Genomic DNA, 24,143 nt, shown 5'->3' with positions numbered 1-24,143 from the left:
TCGGACTAAGCTTGAAGCTGAACACCACGACTGCGACGTTATAGATGGCTGTGAACAGCCCGCTAAGGTCAACTGAAATTACACTTGAAGCCTGCGTTGCAGCCATCAACAGTCGCATCAGCATAAAATTTTCCGTAACCAAGTGGAGCCTTGGCGGCGAGTTTGTGAAGGAGGATGGGGCATTGTTGGCGCCTGCATCCGTTCTTGTTAGGGACCACGTGACATGTTTGATGATCGTCGGATGACGCTGTGCAGGAAGGCGGCTCGACACTGGCTATTGTGGCAGAGTTATACATCATAGCCTGAGACACTGTAGTTGATTGGTTTGGTGATATGGATGGGTTAGTGGAGCGTCTGATGCGTGTGGTTTTCTGAGGAAGTTGCTCATCGCAAGTGCTTCAGAAGACTATGCTTAAGGGGACCCTGGTTGCTTTGCGATTGAGGGTTTTAAAGTTGGGGAGATGGGAGCTTTAGGTGAAGATGATGAGCGTACGTGTCGTAGAGAGAAGAGGCATCAGCATCTTGGCTCTGCAGCACGGGCGATTACACCACGAAGCATTTAAACAACTTTCTACTTCCTTGAGGAGAGGCGAAGGAGAGAGTTTGACCCAGGACTTTTGTTACAAGTAAACCAGAGGCCCAGAGCACACCTGTGTGCAATTTGGGAAACGGACGCTGTGTAAATAGAGACGCATATAATTGCGGTTCTGTTTCCTTCTGTACTTATAGTAACGAGATTCCCAAGCTTAATGGAGATGTTGCTGAGTCCTGGTAATAGCATTGTCTTCGAATGTACCGTATCGATAGAGTTTCGACTTCTCAACAGTTGCTAGAGGTCTCATAGTTGCTTAGAGTCTCATGGTTGCTTAGTCAGCAGCTCCGGACCGTCCGTGTGCGGTAGAGATACGATCAAGTCGTTCAACGAAGTGACCGCCGCAGTGTCAGTGTTGTCGCAACGCCCCCTTCGGTGAACGCCTTGATTGTATATCTGCCGCACAAGGATGGTGTGGAGCTGCCGACAACTTTGCCTGTGCCAGCCACATCTTTCCCATCACACGCAGCCGTTATGGGAAGTTGTCCGACCACTGGAAGTTCTCTCAAAAGACAACAAAGCCTTAGCTGCCTTTTCCGCAACGGCGGCCACATCACCTTGTACTTACGGAAGACCATTTGGGGATGCCACGGGTGATACTTTGTCCACCAGCATTGTAGGAGGGACATTGTTTCAAGTAAGGTCCTTGTAAACTGGCTTAACCTTGCTGACGCAGGCATTATGGTGAAAGACCGCTGCTATCATGTGCAGGGCTTCATTCTTGTGCGAGTCTGTGAGTGCTTCCGCTGCCATTGAGTATAGCGCTGGCACCATTGTTCGCCATTCCGGCTTAGACGTCCTCGTTTGCCTCACCCGTGGCATACTGAGCGAAGATGCTTGCATTCGTGCTCTGAACGCGATTTGCCATCCTGTCTTCCACAGGTGTGGCGCTTCTCCTGTTAAGCTCGTGACCTCAATGGGCGGGCCTTTTGTCGAGCAAAATGTACAGCACCTGGCTGTGCAGATTGCACACTTTTATTGTTCTCAGCCGCTTTCTGTGCTAATACAACAGTCTTCAGCCTGCTCCAGTATCAGCTTTCGTTGCGTCTGTAAACTTCGCCGCATGTCTTCATCCCCCACACAGCAAACGACGGGGTCCTTTAACATGCGCCCTAGTGACGTTCCGAAGTTAAAATTCTCTTCTGACCGTCGAATTCCCGCAATGAAATCTTAAGCACTTTCACCTTCCTGTTGCGAGCGCCGGGAAAAAGCATAACTGGCAGCGATATCTTTGACTAGTGCAGCGTAGTGATCTTCCAGATGCCCGATAGCTGGCACGCAGCTGAGCTCATTGACCTTTTTTGGTGGACACCGCGCTTGCACTACTCGGACCGCACTGTTCGTGGGCGAAGCTATGGGCAGTGCTCGCTTCTTCGGCTCCTTGATGCCAGGAGCTTCGAAATAAGCTTTCAGAAAAACCCGGCGCTTTGGCCACGTTCCCTCTTTGTCGGTGAATTCTAGTGGCCACTCAGCACTTATTCTTGCGTGGGACTGCGAGCCTAGCGCCAGAACGATCCTCGTCGCCACAGCTATGTCGCTCCCGAGTGAATAAAACTGAGAGAATCAAACAGGAACGAGCGGCAAGATAGCTGGATTTTATTCCAGAAAGCAATTGACGATGATGATGGTTGCTTGATTGTTGTTGATGGTGATGATGATGACGTGTCGGGGTTAAAGTTTGACCCGTGCAGCTTTGACTTTTATTCGCACGCAGTTGGGACTTTTGATCGCAGAGGCTTGGACTTCGACCCTTTGCCATTTGATTTTGCACGAAAGGTGTGCACAATTTTTAGCACGAAAGCGTTTTATGGCGGGGTGCACCAATATCTCACTGATATCATATCTGTCAAGGAAATGACGTCGCCAGCAAAAGCGACATTCACGTGGCGGTGCCCGGTTTCCAGCCCATGAACTCTCTCGCCGCAATGGGAGGTACGAGGCGCTCTGCCAACTGGCTATGAACTAAGACGTAAACAGCTCTACGAACACACCTTATCCTTCCCTATGGCTCATTCAGACGTTGCTGCCTTCTAGGAGAGGCCGAGAAGAGTAGCGCATCACGACGTTAATGACCGCCGACAGTTTGCGCCTCGATGCCAGCGCCTTCGTGTACGAAGCACGCGCGTGGATTGAAGCACCCTTCACTGCTTACTGCTTTGGGTGTGGTGAACCCTTGTAAGACAACTTGCATTAAGCACCGCTGCAACGACTCTGACGGGTGAATGTCGCCTTCGTGACTGCTTTGGTGCAACGAAAGACACGCCAGCGAGAAGCGGAACGCGTTCACGCGTTCACGGTCCAAACCACGAACTGTGCCTCTCACGTTCCACAAGCTCAGCTCGTCGCAACGCAACCGTACGTCATACACGCCACGGTGAAGACAATGGTCGCACCTCTGCCGAAGCGATCCGCCAGCAGGACTCCGCTCGCCAAGCACACCCACAAGACCACCGCCAACCCGCAAATCATGCTCCTTTCGCTGCAGATTTCGTTGCACATTTCTCTTTCGTGTTTCACCGATTCCTATGATAGAGAAATAAACCACAGATTTTTTCCACTTTTACATGTCCATGCATCCCTTTCCAAATCTAAACTGCTTCGACCGAGCCGATATGGCGCAATCGGCGCTGATCCCACAGCGATCGACGAGTGGGGGGACTGTCAAAAGACCGTCGTGTTCTGGGCCTAATTAAAGCACTGTGGTATTTCCCAGTAACATATTGCTGCAATTGTCCTTTAGTTATTCCAATTTCATCTGTACTTGATCCCCTTATATTGATTAAGCAGTTTTGTGACGTGTACGGAGCGGCCACGATTATGGAGAAAACTGGTTTGGCCAGTGGGGAACCAAGCCTTCCAAATTTGTGGGTATTCTTTGGGACTGAGTATTTGCTACCAGCGTGTGGGGATCTGAATGGGAGCCAATGCGCAGGGATTTGTTTCTTCATTTAGATCTAATAGTGTTGGGTTAATGCATTTATTTGCTCACCAACTTGTGTCTCAGTTTTTCTTCTAGAAGTTGGCGGTTAATCCATTTTTACTTACAATACCTCAAAAGCGCGAAAGTTACCATTTACTTTTTCTCCTTGTTTCTACGGTTGAGGCTAACGGGAAGCCGCTATGGGGTTTTGTAATGTAAGTTGTGGATACTTTTCATTTCCTTACTGCGCGGTTTCTCTGGAGTAGTTGTTTAGCCTTTCAAGAAAAGGTACGACGAACACTTTAATTTATAATCTGTTCCCGTGCATCTTTATCGCCAGCCATACTTGCGGGACCATGGGAGGCAGAGACAAAGCCAGAGGGGGGTTTGGGTTTTCAAACTTCTGCCGAACATTTTTCCAGGCAGTGTGCAAGCAAGGCTTAGGTGCTCCTTTTAACAAACTTTTCTCATCCGATAACCCATAACTCCCTTCGAAAACAATTTCTGACTATAACCCTGGTGGGAGCAATTTTTATTTTTACCCAACCAGCCAAACCCCTTCGGCTCACTGGCAAGCCAGAGTCACTGTTAATTATTATTCACTATTAATAATACAGATGATTAACTCTAGCTCAATCCAAACGGAACTCCAAGCCGCTTCCCCATTCCCGCTTCAGAACATGCAGCAACACCAGTCTTTCTTGATATTCACTCAAACTGCCAAAATGCGTCTCCTCACTGACCAGCCACCGTCTATATTAATTCAAAATCACTGTTATTACTGATGATTGGTCTAACTTTAGCTTAATCCGGGTGGAACTCCAAGCTGCTACCCTACGCCCATTTCAGAATACAGAGCAAGAGCTGTCTGCGTTATTTATCCAACTGGCCAAACTGCTTCCGTTCACTGACTATCCTGAAATACTGTTATTAATCCCTATTATAAAAACAGATGATTGGACGTAACTCTAGCAATCACTACGTCAGCCTTGGCTTCAGTGACCAATAACGGTTTGGCCAGTTGTGTAAAAATCAAGACCGACTGCTCACACTACGTGAATTCTAAAGCGGGCATTAAGTATAGCTATTACAAAACGCTATCCATGGGCACGCACACACAAAAAGGAAAACTTGTGAAGATTCGAATCCATTCGAGTTGAACGTATTGCTCCGAAGTACGTTTAAGTCATTGTGCGTATATATCTCACGTATCCTTAAAAAATTTTGCGGGTTCAACTAACGCATCTTTAAGAAATTTTGTGGGTATGTCTGACGTAGTGGGTTTTGTGGGTATGTCTGAAGTAGAAAGAGTGCTTAGTTTTCCGCCCTTCCCACCTACCGACACAAAGATCAACTTGCCAGAGCTTTTCCACTAGTTAACCTCCTCGTTTTCTTCCATTAAAATACACATCGTTGCCCTGCATGCATGCACATTTTACATGAAAGATCAGTGTTTCTGTCCCCGTTGCTTGTGTAGCTTAAGTGGTTTGGCTGAACATTTTGTGTTTGGCCGCTCATATTGTTTTTTCCCCGCTTCAGATCTCCGTTTTCTTGGCTTGCGAAGCACATATATAAATTCTTTAGGCGGCTTCTCTTTGCCATGGTTGGATTTTCACCATATGGAGGGTGTACCTGTGGACGTTTGCTTCAGCGAAGGCACGAGGGCCATCTTTGTGGCTGGTTTTATGAAAAACACAGCTAATTCGGTGCCCTCGATTAACTCATTCACAAGAAGCTACTGAGTGTCTTTAAAAAAATTTGAGGAGAGATGTTTCGGCAGAGGTGGCATCCTGCCCTCAAGGCATCCATTCCTCTCAACCTTGCATGTTGAAAAAGTGTGGTGTGCATTATAAAAAACTGGAGGAACTATACAGCTGCTCAGAACAGGCTTCAGTTTCTTTTTGCAGCATGGTGACAATCACTTTGGCTGAGACTTTAGAGGTAAAGGGCAGCTATATATTTCTAGGGGCGAAGATTGGACATACAGACCAGGTGTTGTAAACGTTTATTGAGGCAATATAGGAAAGTGGTATGGGAGAAGAAGCTATAGGAAGCGCGCGGCCATCTTAGTCCGATTGACTGTATGCTGCAGTTGCCCAAGTTCAGCTCCTTCTTGTGTTTGAGCCGGTAATAGGAGAATGTTTTTCAATTGATGCATTTATGTTAAGCAGCTATCTGCATCTGACTGTGGCTGAACTGACACCAGATTCTCTAAAATGATGGTCGTCATTTTGAAGTGATGCGGTATTGGTGCTCAAATGCATGTGTTCCTTGGTTAGAAGTCCCGCAGAGGAGCGGAAGATTGTTGAAATCACACAGTGCGTCTTGCTACTGTGCAAGACCTTAAAATGACAGGCAATACAATGCACCCTCATTCTCCTGCTCCTCTACAGGATTCCCTAACCAAGGAAGACGTCCATTTTAATGCCACATAACTTAAAAATTACAGCCATGGTTTTAGAGAATTCGGCCCCTGATGTCTGGTGTTCCGTTGGTGTGCACCATAAATGTGAAAGCACTCCTTGACTCGGTAGGCCAAAATCCGGCATCGCAACAGAGAAATGGTGGGCAAAATGGATGACAGCCTGGTCACACCCAATGCACCCATGATTTTTCACAGATTTCCAAATACTAAATTTTACGTAGGCTCGTACCATCAGCCTCAATTGATATAACCAATAATAAGAAATATAACAAGTGTAATTAATAAGCGGTTTAGTTTACCATACAACATATAGCGAAGTTTATGGTGCCGTGTCTTCATTGTTATATCCCATATGGTTATAAATAGGTTGGGCTGTATATATAATGTTCCTGTGGGTTATTTTTCTATGCGTAAAGCCTATTTTTATAGCTTCGAAAGAATTGTTTGGCTGCAGTCTGTTTTAGCTTCTCTCCAAAACAGGTGTATTGCTGCTCCCAAGCAGTCCAAAATGACTTAGGCCACTCACGTCACTTTCGGTGGGTTGCGGTTGCTTTGAGGCCTCTGGACAGCTTGGAAGGTAGCCCAGAGCTTGCGACGTGTGGGTAAGTTCTCCGATCCAGTGCGCAATGCAGCTCATCCCTGCCTGCCAGCCAGTTGGCATGGCACGGCATCTGCAGCCGGTAGGCCATTCATTCAAACAACGGGACTTGGAGCACTTTTCCCAACTTTCCACACTGCTGCCTTCAGCTGCAGTAGCCTCTGGTCCAGCTCCGCATTGGTGACGTGGCACAGTTAACCAGACACAGGAACGGCTCTACCACCTTCACTAGCACCACCGTGGTAAGGCACTTGCAAAACTGGTTCCAGCAGGCGACATGGTGCTGTTTGGAACGCCGGGCTGGCTTCCTGAGTGGTGTAATCTGCAGTGGTTAATAAAGTTTTCATTAAACGCGAACTCTCAGCTGCAGAAACTGCCAACACACTGCGGATGAATTCTCTGGGGCACTGCACTGTAACCAACATGGGCTGAACCTCATGCAATTTGCCCACAGTGATGCAGTACGTGTGACCTAACCCTCGTTGTAGCTATCTTGCAGCTGTCACTACAAGTAGTTATAGTAGTTATAAAGGATAACTTTTAAAGAAGTCATATAAATAAGCGTTTTTGTTGTTTTCATGACTATTTTGTTGTTTTCATGACTTCTCAAGCCAGAGCTGTACTCATCATTAGAATTTGTTCCAGCGAAGTTATTCACAAACCTCACTCGTTGAGGCCAACGCTGTGCTTCGCGGCACCAAAGGTGATTTTACGGTCAGTAATCAGTTCTAGTACCTGTATTTAACACCAAGGGCCTTGACACTTTTTACCCGCCGCGGTGGCTCAGTGGCTAAGACGTTGCGCTGCTGAGCACGAGGTCGCGGGTTCGATTCCCGGCCGCGGCGGCCGCTTTTCTGATGGAGGCGAAAAGCAAAAACGCCCGTGTGTACGAGATTTTGGCGCACGTTAAAGATCCCCAGGTGGTCGAAATTAATCCGGAGCCCTCCACTACGGCGCGCCTCATCGCCTGCGCTGCGTCGGCGCGTTAAACCCTACAATCAATCAATCAATCTTCAACACTTTGGAAAAAACCTATGTCGCAAAGATGTCATAAAAGTGGTGCCCCACATGAGGAATCATGGTGGTGGCGTCGTCTCTAGAAAAAAAGCAGTTTTTGCAATACTTCGGGCAGCAACGTCTGCTTAGTACCTCGCATTTGTCTCCGAGAGTGAGTCTGACCTTCTCTGTGACTGTACAGGGGCTTCACACAATGACAAGAGCGGCAATGATCAAGAATAGAAAAGCATTTGGGCTACATACCCAAAAAGCACGTAACGACAGAAAGGTGAAGCCTTCCCAGATTTAGGTGCGTCCATTGTGGTGAAGGAGAACGTAAGGCTTGGAAGAGTTCACGCGATGCAGTTTTCCCTAGTTCACAATTAGTGGCAGTGCGGTACAGCTGGTCAACGTTGTCAAGGAAGAATTATCATGAATATAAAGCTTGAGCAAGGGCCAAATCTTGGCTAGTTTGATGGCCACGTGGCAGTGGGGTCTTACACTGACAGATGTGATGTCTGTATGTTACCGCAATGAGATCTGTCTGCTTGAACCCTATGCCATTGCCCTTCCATGGTGGCACCTAGAAGACACGTGGAAGGTAGTGCGACCGGCAGCATCAGGTACAAAACTGGGGCCTAACGTCGTACCTGCAATGGATTTGTTGCAGCACTTCCTGCCTCACCATCATCACAAGCCTATCTACGACCACTGCAGGGCAAAGACCTCTCCCAATAATCTCCAATTATCCTGGTCCTGTTCTAACTGCGACCAATTTATCCCCGCAAACTTATTGATCTCATCTGCCCGTCTAACTTCTGCCGTCCCCTGCAACGCTTGCCTTCTCTTGGCCCTGCTTGCCCTGCGCACGTCCATTTCTTCTTATTTTCTACTAATATGTCCTTAGCACGAGTTTGTTCCCTGACCCCCTCTGCTCACTTCTTATCCCTCAATGTTACACCTATCATTTTCCGTTTCATTGCCCGGTGACTCATTCTCAATTTAAGTTGAACCCTCTCAGTGATCTTCCAAGTTTCTGCCCCTTAAGCGAGTACCGGTAAGATGCAGCTGTCATACACTTTCTTCTTCAGGGACAACGGTAGGCTGCCATTCATTATCTGAGAATATCTGCCGTATGCACTCAACCCCATTCTTATCCTTCTAACTATCTCTGCCTCATGGTAGGGTCTGGGGCCACAACTTAGCCTAAGTAGATATATTCGCTTACCAATTCCACTGCCTCGCCACCCATATCAAACCGCGGTGCTGTCCCTAGGTTATTTATCATTACTTTAGTTTTCTGCATTTTAATTTTCAGGCCCATGGTTCTGCTCTGTTTGTCCAGTGCGGTAAGCATGCTCTGCAATTCCTCCCCCGAGTTACTTAGCAAGGCAACGTCATCAGCAAATCTGAGGTTACTGAGGTATTCTCAACTAACCCTTACTCCTACCTGTTCCCAATCCAATGTTCTGAATATTTCTTGTAAACATGCTTTGAATAACATTGAAGAGATTGTGTCTGCTTGTCTGACGCCCTTCCTGATACGTATTTTACTGCTCTTCTTATGGAGGATGATGGTATCTGTGAACCCATTGTAGATATCCTGTAGTATTCTTACATAATACTCATCTACACCATGATTCCGTAATGCCTGAATGACTGCTGATGTTTCAACCGAGTCAAATGCTTTCTCATAATCTATGAAGGCTATATATAGGGGTTCAGTATACTCAGCGCACTTCTCTATCACCTATATGGAGAGGATAGAATACGCTGTAAAGAACGGAGGTAGCCCGAAAGCATTGAAGAGACGTTTTGTCGTGGGGAAAAATCAGATGTATGCACTTAAGGATAAGCAAGGCAATGTCATCACAAATATGGATAAAATAGTCACAGTAGCCGAGGAGTTCTATAGGGATCTGTACAGTAGCCGGCACATACAGGATAATGCCGAACGGGAAAGTAGTTCAGAGGAGATAGACATCCCACCAGTAACGACAGAAGAAGTAAGCAAGGCTTTGAAAGAAATGAAAGGGGGCAAAGCACCGGATGAGGATGAGATAACAGCAGACCTGTTGAAGGATGGCGGAGAAATTGTACTTGAAAAAATGGCAACCTGTTACGCGATGCCTAATAGTTAGATTTCGCCTCTTCATCTTCTTGGTGAATGATGAAGACGAAATAATGAAGTTCTTTGATGCTCGAGCCGAGAGGACGATCTCGACTCGCTCAGATGACCGACGTCCGATGCTTGAAGCAGATGAGGGACGAGGACTGCCTTTCTTGCTGGATATTAGGTTTATTTACACTACTTACATTAATCCAAGTATTTACATCGGGACAGAATGATGGCTACATTGTCACTCTGCCCGCAGCATCCTGTTGGGCCAAGATCTATACTGAACTAGATCCCTATCGACCGACCTCGGGAAAAACCCAACACTTCGGTTTTGATCCCAAGAACCACGTCTCCAAATGGGGCGTTCAAGAAAGAGTGAAAATACCTTTCAAAATAGTAAATATGAACCATTGATTGGCCACAAGAACTAACCAATCCTACACATGTCCCCCTCTGCGGTCACGTGACCCAACACTCTCTCTCATGCTCTCATAGTACGTTTCCCGCGCACGTTATTGCAACCGACAAGCAAATACAAGACATCTGCCACGTAAAGCCACCGACCGCGCGAAGTGGTCACACCATTACGTAGAGCGGGCGGCATCTGCCCAAAAGCTAAAGCCGAACGCTTAGAGCGGTCTTCGCGCGACTAACGTCTTACAGTGTCCTCGCCTTGCCGCCTCGCATTTGCGCGCGCGCGTTCGCCGGCACTACGCGGGAGTCGTGGCTAATCCCCTCCCAGACTAAGGGACGCCGCTGCCCGCCACCTGACTACTGGGAAGAGCTCCTTCAACCCCAGGCGAGTATTCCCGAGGCGAATGACCCATCAACGAACAGCACCCACACCGGCTTTGCAAATCCTCAAAAACTACGCCGCGCGCCTTTTCGACACTAAGAGACACCATCCTTTTGCTTCCCGTCAGCTTGTCATGACGAATGACCGGGCCACCTCCCAAGGTCGGCTAGCCATAATAGCGGCGTGCGCTGTGGTTGTGGTGGACGCCAAAACAAAATGGATCGAAGCAGTTCCTATGAAAGTTGCCACAGCGCAATCAACCGTTGCAGCGCAATCAAAAGGTGGAGCGGTGGCATAGAGGTAGAGCATCCGCCTCGCGTGCAGAAGGATCGTGGCTCGAATCCCAGTGCCAGACAATTCCCACCGGGTAAAAAATTTTTTAAAAATCCGCGTGTCGATGGAATTGCAGAATGATGCTTGGGGTGCGGCCTGACCCCGGCGACCATTGCCGGTAACGCAGCCCCTCACCAGAGCAGGATCGGCCACCCTGGTGTAGTAAAGGCCCCAACCTCCCATGAATACGCCAATTAACCCACGGCACTCAGTCTCCAGTGGCTGTGAAGCAACCGACCACGGCGGCGGTCAGACCTGTGACGCAGCAGAGGGTGCTAAGAATCCCTGGAGCCGGACAGGCCGCCATTGGAATTTCAACCTGGCAACGTTTAACGCGAGAACTTCATCTAGTGAGGCGAGTCTGGAGGTGTTGTACGAGGAATTAGAGGACATAAAATAGGATGTCATAGAGCTTAGTGAGGTTAGGAGGACACGTGAAGCCCTCACGGGGCTGAAAAATGGGGACGTCCTATGTTACCGTGGTCTAGTGGACAGAAGAGAACTGGGAGTGGGATTTCTGGTCAATAAAAGCATAGCTGGCAACATAGACGAGCACTATAGCATTAAAGGAAGGACAGCCGGTCTCGCAATTAGGCTTAATAAGAGGTACAAACTCCATGTGGTACAGGGCTACGCGCCTACATCCAGCCACGGCGACCAGCTAGTTGAACGCTTCTATGAAAATGTGGAATCGGAAATGGCTAAAGTAAAAACACAGTATACCTTAGTTATGGGAAACCTCAGTGCTAAAGTAGGTAAGAATCAGGCTGGAGACATAGCCTGTGCTGTAGAAATTGCAGGGAGGACCCATGAGTAGAGTTCGCAGAACGGAATAATCTACGCATCATGAACACCTTCTTCTGCAAACGGGGGAGCCGGAAGCGGACGTGGAGGAGCCCGAACGGGGAGCAAAAAAATGAAATAGACTTCATATTATGCTGCAACCCTGGCGTCGTGCCCGATGTGGAAGTGCTCGGAAGGGTAAGGTGTAGTGACCGCCGTACGGCAAGATCTCGAATTAGACTCGTACTTGTGTGTGTCTTTATTGCGCTGTAAAGTTAACATGTTGAACCAACTAGCCCAGACGTCAACTTTACTAGGCTAGATTTGAGGAGGGACCGTTACAAGCTAGTACGTAAGAAGCCGATCAATGAGCTAACAGGAAGGCGTAAACTTGAGGGATTCAGGATCGCGCTGCAGAACGAATATTCAGCTCTTACCAAGGAAGCGGAGCTTACGACACAGGAAGCCAGTGACAATCTTACACGCAATAATCACGGAGTGGGCAGTAGAAGTCGGGCGCACTATGGCTAGACAGGATACTGGCAAACTTTCCCAGGAGACGAAAGATCTAATTAGGAAACGCCAAAGCATGACAATCTCCACCGCAGCTGACAGAATAGAACTAGCGGAGCTTTCGAAATTACTCAGTAAGCGTAAGACAGCTGAAATACGGAAGTACATAATGGAGAGGATCGAATATGCTGTAAAAAACGGAGGCAGCCTAAAAGCAGTGAAGCAGCGTTTAAGCGTGGGGAAAAATCATATGTATGCACCTAAAGACAAGCAAGGCAAGGTGATGACAAATAAGGATAAAATAGTCATAATAGTCGAGTAGTTCTATACGGATCTGTACAGTAGCCAGAACATCCAGGATAATGCCGAACAAGGAAGTCGTTCAGAGGAGATAGACATCCCACCAGTAACGACAGAAGAAGTAAAGAAGGCTTTGAGAGAAATGAAAGGGGGCAAAGCACCTAGTGAAGATCAGATAACAGGAGACCTCTTGAAACATGGCGGGCATATTGTACTAGTAAAACTGGCAAACGTGTACACGCAATGCCTAATGACCGCGAGTGTACCAGAATCTTGGAAGAGCGTGAACATCATCCTAATCCATAAGAAAGGTGACATAAAGGACTTGAAATATTACAGGCCGATCAGCTTACTGTCAGTCGTCTACAAGGTACTTACCAGGGTAATCGCTAACAGAATTTCTGCCACCTTAGATATCAGTCAACCTAAAGAACAAGCAGGGTTTCGTAAAGGCTGTTCAACAATGGACCGTATTCACACGATTAATCAGGTGATGGAGAAGTGCGCGGAGTATACTGAACCCCTTTATATAGCCTTCATAGATTATGAGAAAGCATTTGACTCGGTCGAAACATCAGCAGTCATTCAGTCATTACGGAACCAGGGTGTAGATGAGCATTATGTAAAAATACTAGAAGATATCTACAATGGGTCCACAGCTACAATCATCTTCCATAAGGAGAGCAGAAAAGTACCTATGAGGAAGGGCTTCAGGCAAGGAGACACAATATCCCCAATGTTATTCACAGCCTGTTTACAAGAAGTATTGAGAACATTAGATTGGGAACAGCTGGGAGTAAGGGTTAATGGAGATTACCTCAGTAACCTCAGATTTGCTGATGACGTTGCCTTGCTACGTAACTCGGGGGACGAATTGCAAAGCATGCTTTCCGCACTGGAAAAACAGAGTAGAACCGCGGGCCTGAAAATTAATATGCAGAAAACTAAAGTAATGATAAATAACCTAGGGACAGCACAGCGGTTTGATATAGGTGGCGAGGCAGTGGATGTGGTAAGCGAATATATCTACTTAGGCCAAGTTGTGGCCCCGGATCCCAACCATGAGGCAGAGATAATTCGAAGAATTAGAATGGAATGGAGTGCATTAGGCAGGAATTCTCAGATAATGAATGGCAGCCTACCATTGTCCCTGAAGAAGAAAGTGTATAACAGCTGCATCTTACCGGTACTCACCTACGGGGCAGAAATTTGGAGGCTCACTAAGAGCGTTCAACTTAAATTGAGGACGACTCATCAAGCAATGGAACGGAAGATGATAGGTGTAACAATAAGAGACAAGAAGAGAGCGGAGTGTGTCAAGGAACAAACGCGTGTCGAGGACATATTAGTAGAAATGGACGTGGACAGGGCATGCAATGCGAAGGCAAGATAACCGTTGGTCATTAAGGGTAACAGAGTGGACCCCTAGAGAAGGCAAGCGAGGCAGAGGGCGGCAGAAAGTTAGATGGGCAGATGAGATCAAGACGTTTGCGGTTATAAATTGGTCGCAGTTAGAACAGAACCGGGGCAATTGGAGATTAATGGTAGAGGCATTTACACTGCAGTGGGCGTAGATAGGTTGGTGATGATGATGTTGAATCAACAGTTCATGCGCTGAGGTCAACGTTTGCACGTTTTGGCCTTCCAAAAACTCTAGTTTCAGATAATGAACCGCAATTTGTGAGCGCTGTCGTTCGTGAGTTTATGGCACGAAACAGCGTGTAACATTTCACAACTGCCCCGTATCATCCACAATCCAACGGATTAGCTGAAAGAGCAGTGCGCATCCTCAAATAAGGGCTTGGGAAAAACCCTGGAATGCACCTGAAAACACGAATATCTCGGTTTCTGTTCCAATATCGCCGAACGCCTATCAAGGATGGCAAGTCACCTGCGGAGCTATTACTGGGATATCAGATACGAACCAAGATGGACTGCATCACACTGGACAAGGACAGTCCAGATATCCAACCGAGAGCGAGAAAGAGTAAATTTAAGGCCGGTGAGCCCACCTGGATGTGCAGTTTTGGGTCAGGTCGACGGTGGATTCCCAGAGTTGTGCACAGTCACGAGAGCTCCCGGATGGTTACGGTGGACTCGGAACAGAGACTTCGTAGACGGCATCTGCGCCGGTTGAGAAGTCAGGTTGACAAGCCGGTTGACAAGACTGTCGCTTAGGAGACGTTAACAAGCGGGAACCCGCCGAGAGTACCCAGACCTCATCGCAGAATGCTTCGACCTCATCTCCCGGCACTACGACCTCATTGCACGATAGCCCGAAGCAGCCGAGGCAGGAGCCCACCCGCCAACTTTGCGAAAATCGACAAGGCTCCGACGGCCCCCTGACCGCTACGGCTTTTCTCCTGAGCGCTTTAGATGTTAAGGGGAGAATAGATGATACGTCATCATCATCATCATCACCAACAATCAAGGAATTTTCATCATTGGGATTTTGCTGAGCGGAATAAAACCGGCTTTCATCTTGCCATGTCGTTCGTGGCTGGTGCTCTCACTATTATTCGCTCGGGAGCGACATCGCAGGACGAAACCAGGAAGAATCGCGGAGCGGGCGGAAATGCGATGATTTGATTTGCAATAACTCCCCTAATACGCATCACTTTATCAAAATTTTTGATGGAGGTGACTACTGGGACATAGATTAGCCTGAAAATGCGAACACCCTTGTATTGGCAAAACCTTTTTCAGTGCCCCTTTAAAAACGGGATCGACACACGAGTATTCTTGTGTTATCATTCTCCCAATGGAGCCTATTTAGCTTTTATTATATTCATTTTGTCTCTTCTTGATCCCGTCGATGTTTTCACGGGGTATACAAATTATCATTAATTACATTGTTCTTCGCAGCGGCTGAGAGACAACATACGCCAAACGCGCGTTACTGGCCGATCCCCTGATTAAGTATATACCATTCAACAAGCAGCATCAAGGTCGTATTCATTGACAACATTCCGATGAATCCATCATTATCATCAGTCACCGGGAACCACAAGCTCAGAGCTGCGAACGCAACAGCAGTGCATCTCCTCTTCCGATATGCAGCCGGACAAGAAATCAAAATCATCTGCGCCCGTTCCAGATGAATCTACTGACCCGCCAACGAGGTCGAAGTCGAGATCGAAGGAGAAGCGGAGGAAATCGGACCAGGGGCCGCGATCACTAGAAGCTTCACCGGCGGAACTCTCCGATGCAAGCGGTCTACGGAAGAAGAAAGGGAAGTCATCTGAGCCCCAGGCAGACATGCTTTCTGACCCGCCAACGATGTTGGAATCGAAGGAAAAACGAAGGAAATCAGACCACGGGCCGCGATCACACGAAGATTCACAGGCGGAACTCTCCGATGCAAGCGGTCTACGGAAGAAGAAAGGGAAGTCATCTGAGCCCCAGGCAGACATGCTTTCTGACCCGCCAACGATGTTGGAATCGAAGGAAAAACGAAGGAAATCAGACCACGGGCCGCGATCACACGAAGATTCACAGGCAGAACTCTCCGATGCAAGCGGTCTACGGAAGAAGAAAGGGAAGTCATCTGAGCCCCAGGCAGGCATGCTTTCTGACCCGCCAACGAAGTTGAAATCGAAGGAAAAGCGAAGGAAATCAGACCACGGTCCGCGATCACACGAAGCTTCGCAGGCAGAACTCTCTGATGCAAGCGGTCTACGGAAGAAGAAAGGGAAGTCATCAGAGCCCCAGGCAGACATGCTTTCTGACCCGCCAACGAAGTTGAAATCGAAGGAAAAGCGAAGGAAATCAGACCACGGGCCGCGATCACACGAAGATTCACAGGCAGAACTCTCCGATGCAAGCGGTCTACGGAAGAAGAAAGGGAAGTCATCTGAGCCCCAGGCAGACATGCCTTCTGAGCCGCCATCGAAGTCTAAGTCTAAGGAAAAGCGCAAGATGTCGCACCAGGGGCCCCTGTTGACTGGCGAGGCTTCACAGCCGGAAGGCTTCGCTTCAGGTACGCTGCCAGAAGAAGAGGGAAAGTCTTCTGCGCTACCCCAGTCAGACATGCCGTCAGAGCCGCCGAAAAGGTCGAAGTCGAAGGATACGTGTGGGAAATCGGACCAGGAGCCATCAATGTCTGCTGAGGCTTCACACGGGGTGGACACCCGTGAAGCCCAGCCCGTTGGGATTGCTCCGGAGCAGCAGCCCGTCCCAGACGCGGCTACGGGGTCCATGCTCCTTCCCGGTGTTCAGACCAGCAATGCGGCGGCCGTTGCGTATATGGGATTGCCGCCAGAAGGTAAGACAAATTATGTCCTCACATGCGAGGCAGTTTAGTTAGTTGTAGGGCATTGATTTGAAGGATCGAAGGTTCCAGGTGCGTGCTGCCATCGCAAAATCGCGTTTTCAGCCCATACCGAAGGCATGCGTGAAGTACATCAGGAAAAAGCAAAGGAAGCGTAAATAACTGAAGTAATTAGATGAAAAACGCGGAGAATAAAGCTGCTGTTTCGAAATTGCTAAAAAGTTCAGCAAAGATATTAGGCAGAGCAAGCATCGCTTTTTTTTTTCTTTTTACGGGTATACGTGCGCCATGATGCGAGGAATGTGTGAGAGGTCACCAGTTTGTCATTGGCATTGCCTGTTAATCATACCTGATCGTAAAGCGAGCAGTATGGAAAGCAAACATGAATTTTTTAAGCATACAGGATGTTCCCGGGTTTGACCACCCCGTTAGATAATCAATTCGAATGCGTAGCGCCCTGTGCCAAGCCTTAAACTATGATGCTTGAAAAGTCTAAAAATTAAAGCAGTAATTGCAGTTTTACTCTTTAAGCACTCAGTTAACTGGGTGCTTAAAAACAGGCGGCTATTTTTACGCATGCACGACAACAGTTTCATTGCCACGATGCTTGTTTCCGTTTTGTTCACTTGACACCAATGACTAAATAAGCCGGCTTCTCGTCGCAAATGCCCACGATTGGTAAGACATAAATTTTTCTTGAAAATGCTGACCCCAAATGCATTAAACAGAATGTTTTATAGACCAAAAAGTAACAAAAAAAATGGCAACAGGGAAGGGTCGAGTGCAGAACCCTGCGGCACGCTACTCGAGTCTCCGTAACGATGGGACTGCTGGCCGTTGGGATAGACGGAGCCGGTGCGCCCAGCAAAGGTCAAAGAAAAAATGCTGATGTACTAGAGGGACAGCTTCTAGAGAAGCAAGGAATGGCCAATGACGTTATAAACTGAAGCAAAATGGGCAGACGAGCTAGTTGAACATTCATGACTGAAACTTTGGCGCAAACTGACACAGGGACGACAAAGGGAAACCACACCAGCGCGTACTATCAACTGAAAGTTTTATTAAAATCGAAAGCACATATGTGCCATGCCAAGACCCAACAATCAGGCACGTGTGACCGTCGCATATAAAAGTTCCTGTGTTTTTGCAGCCCCCCCTTTCCATAGGGGCGATTTCCCGTACAAGCCGGGTGAACTTCAAGCGTTGTAGTCCCACACAAAGGCCGAGCGCGAGGCCGGGGAGTCACTTGTACCTATTTTACCGGCAGGTGCCCGGCGCCACCAAGGCACACGAATGCACATGGTGCCTTCCACAGCCACGGTAAACGCTCAACTCGCAACGGCCTGTGGCAGGACATGCCGCCAGTCTCTTTCACCCCCGGCAATTCGGCAACGCGGCATGGTGGCGGGGGGCCCCGCCAGATGGAACAGGGTCAGGGGCCCCTCGCAAGGGTAAAGGCAGCTTTCCATGCGTGGATTGCCCTTTTCAAAGATCCGCACTCGAACAGGGACGCCTGCACCCATTAAAGAAACCAGTAGGGGCCTGGCAGTACGCGGATTTGAACCCGGTACCTCCCGCATCCGAGGCTAGCGCTGTACCTCTGAGTCATCGCTGCGGATGTAAGCCATGCTTCACAGACAAACAAGTGCTTTTTAAACACAGAGACCGTGCATCAAGGGAACCTGCTGAAGCTTTACACATACGAATTAGGGAATCGGATTGTATGAGTCACCCGTCACTGAGCATTCTAGATAAAGAAGTGTTAATTCTTAAGGAGAGGGGTTAGAAGAAAGAAAGAAAGAAAGAAAGAAAGAAAGAAAGAAAGAAAGAAAGAAAGAAAGAAAGAAAGAAAGAAAGAAAGAAAGAAAGAGAGAAACAGGGCGGTTGTCCTCATGTATGGCCGTACGTATATGCGACGGTCACACGTGCCTAATTGTTGGGTCACGGCATTGTCATGGGCGTCCGGAAGGGGGGGCAAAGGGGGCAACTCCCCCCCCCCTCTTGGAAATTTTGATAATTTTATGCACTACAAAAAAACTCCACAGTTTGGTTGGCCTATAATTAAAATAATTTTGCCCTGAAGGACGAAAAGAGGAGAGAACGACACCGACGTTCTCTCCTTTGTCGCGTCCTTTAGCGCAAAGTTTTTTTTTTTAATTATATACGTGAACCAACTAGGCCAACAATCCACGCTACTCAAATGAAAGACTCACAACTAGCTTTATTGAAAAAAAAAAAAAAACGAACATGACTATATACACCATCTATTGCACATGCGCGCAAAGCAGCCAGTTTTTGCTCTTTTCTTATGAATGCACCGTCCTCTTCAAAAACTCAAACTCACCCCCGTACAACCTAACAGATGCCCCGCGCACACAATTTCCATGACTTTTACGAATAAAAAAGGCTTCTACCAACTCGCGGGCGACTCGTTCCCGGCTTCTGCTCAGCACTTCTGTGTCATTCAACAGCGGCTGACTATTGTGTGAGCGAGGCATCTGTTACGTTGTACGGGGGTGAGTTTGAGTTTTTGAAGAGGACGGTGCATTCATAAGAAAAGAGCAAAAACTGGCTGCTTTGTGCGCGTGTGCAATAGATGGTATATATAGTCATGTTCGTTTTTTTTTTTTTTTTTTTCAATAAAGCTAGTTGTGAGTCTGTGCCTGTCCGGTCCCTTCCTTATTGTCTTGTCTGTTAAGCGCAGTTTTCTCACACTCTCATCCCCTCTCCCCTGCCGAGTCGCCGCTGCAGCACCGCCACGAAACTACTTCCCCTCTCCCAACATCCGCAGCGGACTTCCTTATCCCCGCGCCGTGCCCGCGATGTGGACGTGAGCCGCCTTGGATGCCCTGAACGCATGCGCAGTGTATGTGCGGGGATAGAAGTAAACAACTTCGCTGGAAAAACACCAATTATGCGCTCATCGACACACCCGAACACTGAATGCAGCGCCGTGCAGTGCATTCAGTGTTGGCGAGTTTTTTTTTTTTTCAGGGGCTCATTTACAAGAGTCGCCCGAAAAGCGCTCGCAAAGCCATCAGGTTATCATGCGTACACGCGCCGCCATTGCTAGCTAGCTGTCCGACTGATTCAAATACATGTACAGCTCCTCGATCAGACAAAACGTGGCGCGTAAAGAAATTAATATGGGACGACAATACTATATTTGCACGCAAAAAGGCGAAAATTAGGCGGGAAATGGAGGGTCAGTGTTAGAACCTGCAGAATATGGAGGAAATGCGTACAGGTAAGTGTCGAGGCATAAAATACGACTCCCAGCACCACAGTCAGGAACATTACAAGAGAGTACCGAGAAGAACCGATGAAGAAAATGAGAACAGGCTGCCTTTCGAGTGTGCAGCTGGCTTACGACAATTTGGTGCCCCTCTCTTTCCTTTCCTCTGTTTCTAGCGACAACTGCTGACAAGATGGCCCAGCCTGCGCATGGTGGTGTAGCGAAAACCTCGGAAACAGGTGCGTATTACCAAAATAATAATAGAAAACGTTCCGGTTGTGCATTTGAACTGCGCCCAATTTGGTCGTTGTCGCATCAGTGCACACGCGTACATTTAACCGCTCGGCACATGGAGGATGCGGTTCAACATTTTGCAGCCGCTAGGCAGCTGTTCCTGGCCAAGAGTGCTGGCGTGACGGAAAAAAATACAGAAGGGGACACGATATTTAATACCATGGCTGAAATATAGGGGTGCTCACAACTCACAGAAGACCGTGGCGGTGACACGCCCAACCCTTCCAATCCCGAACTTCGTGCAGCACTGCAGAATCTGAAAGGAGTGGAGGCGCGTGGCAAGCGATGCGCAAAGGTAAATATTCCCGAGATGCGTCATCTCCTCTTTCCGGTGGCAGCAGAAATAACAACACGTAGAAAGAAAGCTGGAGTATACTACTTTCTCGCAAAATGACAAACGTCGCACAAGCTTCGCACTTTTAGCGTGACGTTTGTCGTTTGGTTTGTCGTTCGGCGGATTCCGCATTTTGCGATAATCCTAGTACCTACCGGCTGGTATCTTTTCTTTCTCATTTCGAGGTGGGGGTCGGGTGACGGACCGAAGCTGCACCGCAGCTACGAGGCCGGGTGTAGCGGAGGGCTGCGGATCGATTTCGACCACCTGTAGATCCTGGATGGGCTACGAATGCGCAGTTTTCGTTTCCCGCCTCCGATGAAAAATCGCCCGCCATGGCCGGGATCCAACCAGCGTCTTCTGGCTCGGCTTTATAATGCCTTGGCCTCTGTGCTGCAGCTATCTTCGGCAGCGACCAAAGCATGCGCGCTATCGCACTACGGCGTTTCTCATTCGGGTGCCAGAAGGCCCATGCCTTAGCCCGAGCTGCTCTCTTTGATCCGGGCACCCCAATACCCTGGCCTCGCTTCTATGACCCAAAAGAGCACCGCCGAGAAATGCATCAGACTCGTAGAAAGTACTTACGCGACGTCAGAGATCAGAGAACCACCCTCCCCTACCCCAGAAAATTCCCCACCCTGACGCTGTTCTCATTCTACGTGCACAAACGGGCACGCTACCAACACAACACATACAACACTACATAGACGGGCTTCCAGGCACACCAAAATGCTCACACTGCGACCAATACCCCAACAATGAACACACCCTCTGGACATACCCAAACATACAAAGCACCCTGAGATCTTCCCTGCAACCAATTCCTGCCACAAAGCGCCCTACTTGCTGGGAGGCATGGGTCACACCCCCTAAGGAGCTTGAAGAGCTCTACTGGACCACGCTGGTGCACCACGTTAAAAACACGCCAGGACTATAGATAGCCAGGACTACAGTCCCTGTAACCTAACCAAGAAGCCGAGCAGTCCTTTGGACACAGGCTTCAAAATAAAGTTTATCTCTCTCTCTCTCTCTCCTCTCTCTCTCTCTCTCTCTCTCTCTCTCTCTCTCTCTCTCTCTCTCTCTCTCTCTCTCTCTCTCTCTCTCTCTCTCTCTCTCTCTCTCTCTCTCTCTCTCTCTCTCTCTCTCTCTCTCTCTCTCTCTCTCTCATTCGGGTACTGGCCCTTCTGTGCATAGCGCACAGCCCAATCTCAAATTGCTTCAATGTGCGCGCGTCTCTCTCTCTCTCTCTCTCTCTCTCTCTCTCTCTCTCTCTCTCTCTCTCTCTCTCTCTCTCTCTCTCTCTCGGGGCGTGCGCGTGCGTGTGCGAGCGTGAGCGCGTGTGCGTGTGTGCGCGTGGGTGCGCGTGCGCGTGTGAATGTACGTGCGCGTGCGGGCACGTGCGCGTGAATGTGCGTGTGCGTGTGCGCGTGCGGGCGAGTGCGCGCACATGTACCCGCGTGTGCGCGTGTGTGTGTGTATGTGCGTGTGTGTGTGCGTGTGTGTGCGTGAGTGCGTGTGCGCATGCGTGTGTGCGTGCGTGCGTGCATGCATGCGTGCGCGCGCGCGTGTGCGTGTATGTGTGTGTGCGTGTGTGTGTGCGTGTGCGTGTGCGTGCGTGCGCGTGTGTGCGTGCGCGTGCGCGTGCGTGTGCAACCGTTACGTACGATCACGTTTTTGTTTGCGAAGCCGGACCGTTACAGAACTTTTTATTTGGGGCCTGAAATGGAAACTAGAACAACCCTTTCGTTGTTCTCGTGTTTTCGAAATAGAAGCGAGAATAATCCGCCCGGTGACAACTACGCTCTGCGCCTGCGTGTGCGGTGCCTCTTCGGGAGAAGAGACGCGCGAATGGATGCGTAACGCTTCCCCTTCGCCTTTCGTGCCCCAATGCTGCTACAAGCTGGTGGCACCCACGCGACGGGCGCAAGTTTCTGAACCAATATCGTTGGCGGGAAGGAAACTGGCAGAACGCAAATTACCTCCAGTGTCGGTTGGCCTTAAACCGCCCTTTTCATTCCTGGGGCCCAATTCTCTAAAAAAGGGGGCGTAGTATTGAAACGTCGGGGTAGGGCAATGCAAATGTACGTTTTTTTGTGCTTTGGGCGCCGCTTTGAGCTGCTTGAGGACGTGAGAATCCCTGCAGAAAGAAACTGTGGCAACAAGGCGAAGCGACAAGCGAAACGACGGGGGCCAGTGGGTGTCGCTTTGCTCCCTTGCCACAGCGCTTTTCTGGCAGGGATACTCACGTCCTGAAACAACTCAACGCGGCGCCCAAATCCCAAAACACACGCAGTTGCATTGCGCTACCCCATCGATTCAAAACGACGGCCTCTCATTTTAGAGAATTGGACCCCTATTCGTCTCCATACTACGCATGGTCAGGAATAAAACGGTTCTCTCTCCCTCGTAGTGAGGCGGGATGGAAACTATAGCAGAACACAAATCACCTCCAATGTCCGTTGGCCCGAGAAATCAATCTTTCTTTCGGTTAAAACTAATTAACAAACTCTACTTAGTCATAGTTTCTATCGTGTTTTTTGTTGATTTGTTTTAAGCCAGAAGTCCGAACCATACATGCGCCCGGCCAAAAGGAAATCCGTACGTACATACGCACGTGCAGACATGGACCAATGAAACGCGGACACGAACGCAGGAATCAGAACACACAAATAGCGCGAACACTTTCTATGTAATTCAGACTGACGCGTGCTTAATTACAAAAACAATGTTTTGGAATGTTGTTTTCCAGATATACCTGCTGCGTGCCAGTTTTGGACCGCCACGAACCGTATTTTTCCCTTTTGCGTGTTCTGGTTCACAGTTTCGTGTTCGCAATTCCTATGTCCATGGCTGTACATGCGTGCCTCACAACGCAGCTTCATAGCACAGAATGGTACGGCATTGTCACCGTCGGAAAGAGTCATCGCAATCCTCCTCTGAGCATGGACGAATGATGCTTGATGGATGCACCCATATCGCCCGTCATCCTAATCACTGTCCACACCGACTCCCCCAGAAGAAGAAATTGCTATGAATTTTCCCACCGGAAGAGTCAGCTCGTAATGTTCTGCTTTCCTGCAGGCAATGCGGCAGATTCCTCGCGTAGTCCTCCGGACTCCCTGGACTGCTGGCTGGTGGTACTTTCCTCGTCCATCTACATCTTCTTCGCCATGGCACTGATGAAGTCGGAGTCGGCATTGTACGTCGGCCTACTAGAGATGTTCAACGTCACCCGCAGAGCGCTTCGTGGCCGCTCACCGTCTCCATCACCCTGTCGCAGCTCGCAGGTATACGTCCCCACACGCCATGCCGTGAGATGCGCAAACAGGCTGCGACGTACTTGCACGTTTCTCGACTTAGTGCTTAGCGCGGAATAAGGGTGATGTCGGTTTGCGTGGAGCAAGGCACTTCTTAATGCTCTCGCACAGAAAGGAGAGAGTGTGAAAATGTAAGTGAGCGTCTCGTCTCTTGGAAGCATACTAGAAGGGTGACCTCGTGAGCACTACTGTAAAGAGTGGACAGGGACGAGTAGGCCAGAATGTAGGCCATGTGGTGCAGTACTTCATTTGAAAAGGCCTTGTTGCAAACAGCGGCGGTGAGAGACGACCAGGTAGGCATTGGACGCTTTTTCCGTC

At 48.8% G+C, this 24,143-nt stretch overlaps 1 pseudogene across 1 annotated transcript in view; it reads left to right on the top strand.

Annotated features, from left to right (window-relative positions):
- The first annotated feature begins 16,245 nt into the window (after positions 1–16,245).
- LOC144168451 (monocarboxylate transporter 13-like) overlaps positions 16,246–24,143 on the top strand; it is a 32,591-nt pseudogene continuing 24,693 nt past the window's right edge. Inside the window, exons 1-3 of the transcript XR_013322183.1 lie at positions 16,246–16,639; positions 20,057–20,119; positions 23,590–23,795. The product of XR_013322183.1 is annotated as a monocarboxylate transporter 13-like (transcript). The remainder of the gene's footprint in view (positions 16,640–20,056; positions 20,120–23,589; positions 23,796–24,143) is intronic.

The sequence above is a fragment of the Haemaphysalis longicornis genome, unplaced genomic scaffold (assembly GCF_048455015.1).
Source record: "Haemaphysalis longicornis isolate Haplotype H1 unplaced genomic scaffold, Haemaphysalis longicornis Haplotype H1 scaffold_2, whole genome shotgun sequence".
NCBI lineage: Eukaryota > Metazoa > Arthropoda > Arachnida > Ixodida > Ixodidae > Haemaphysalis > Haemaphysalis longicornis.
Note: the sequence above shows the minus strand (reverse complement) of the source record. Positions and strands in the feature narration are given on the sequence as shown.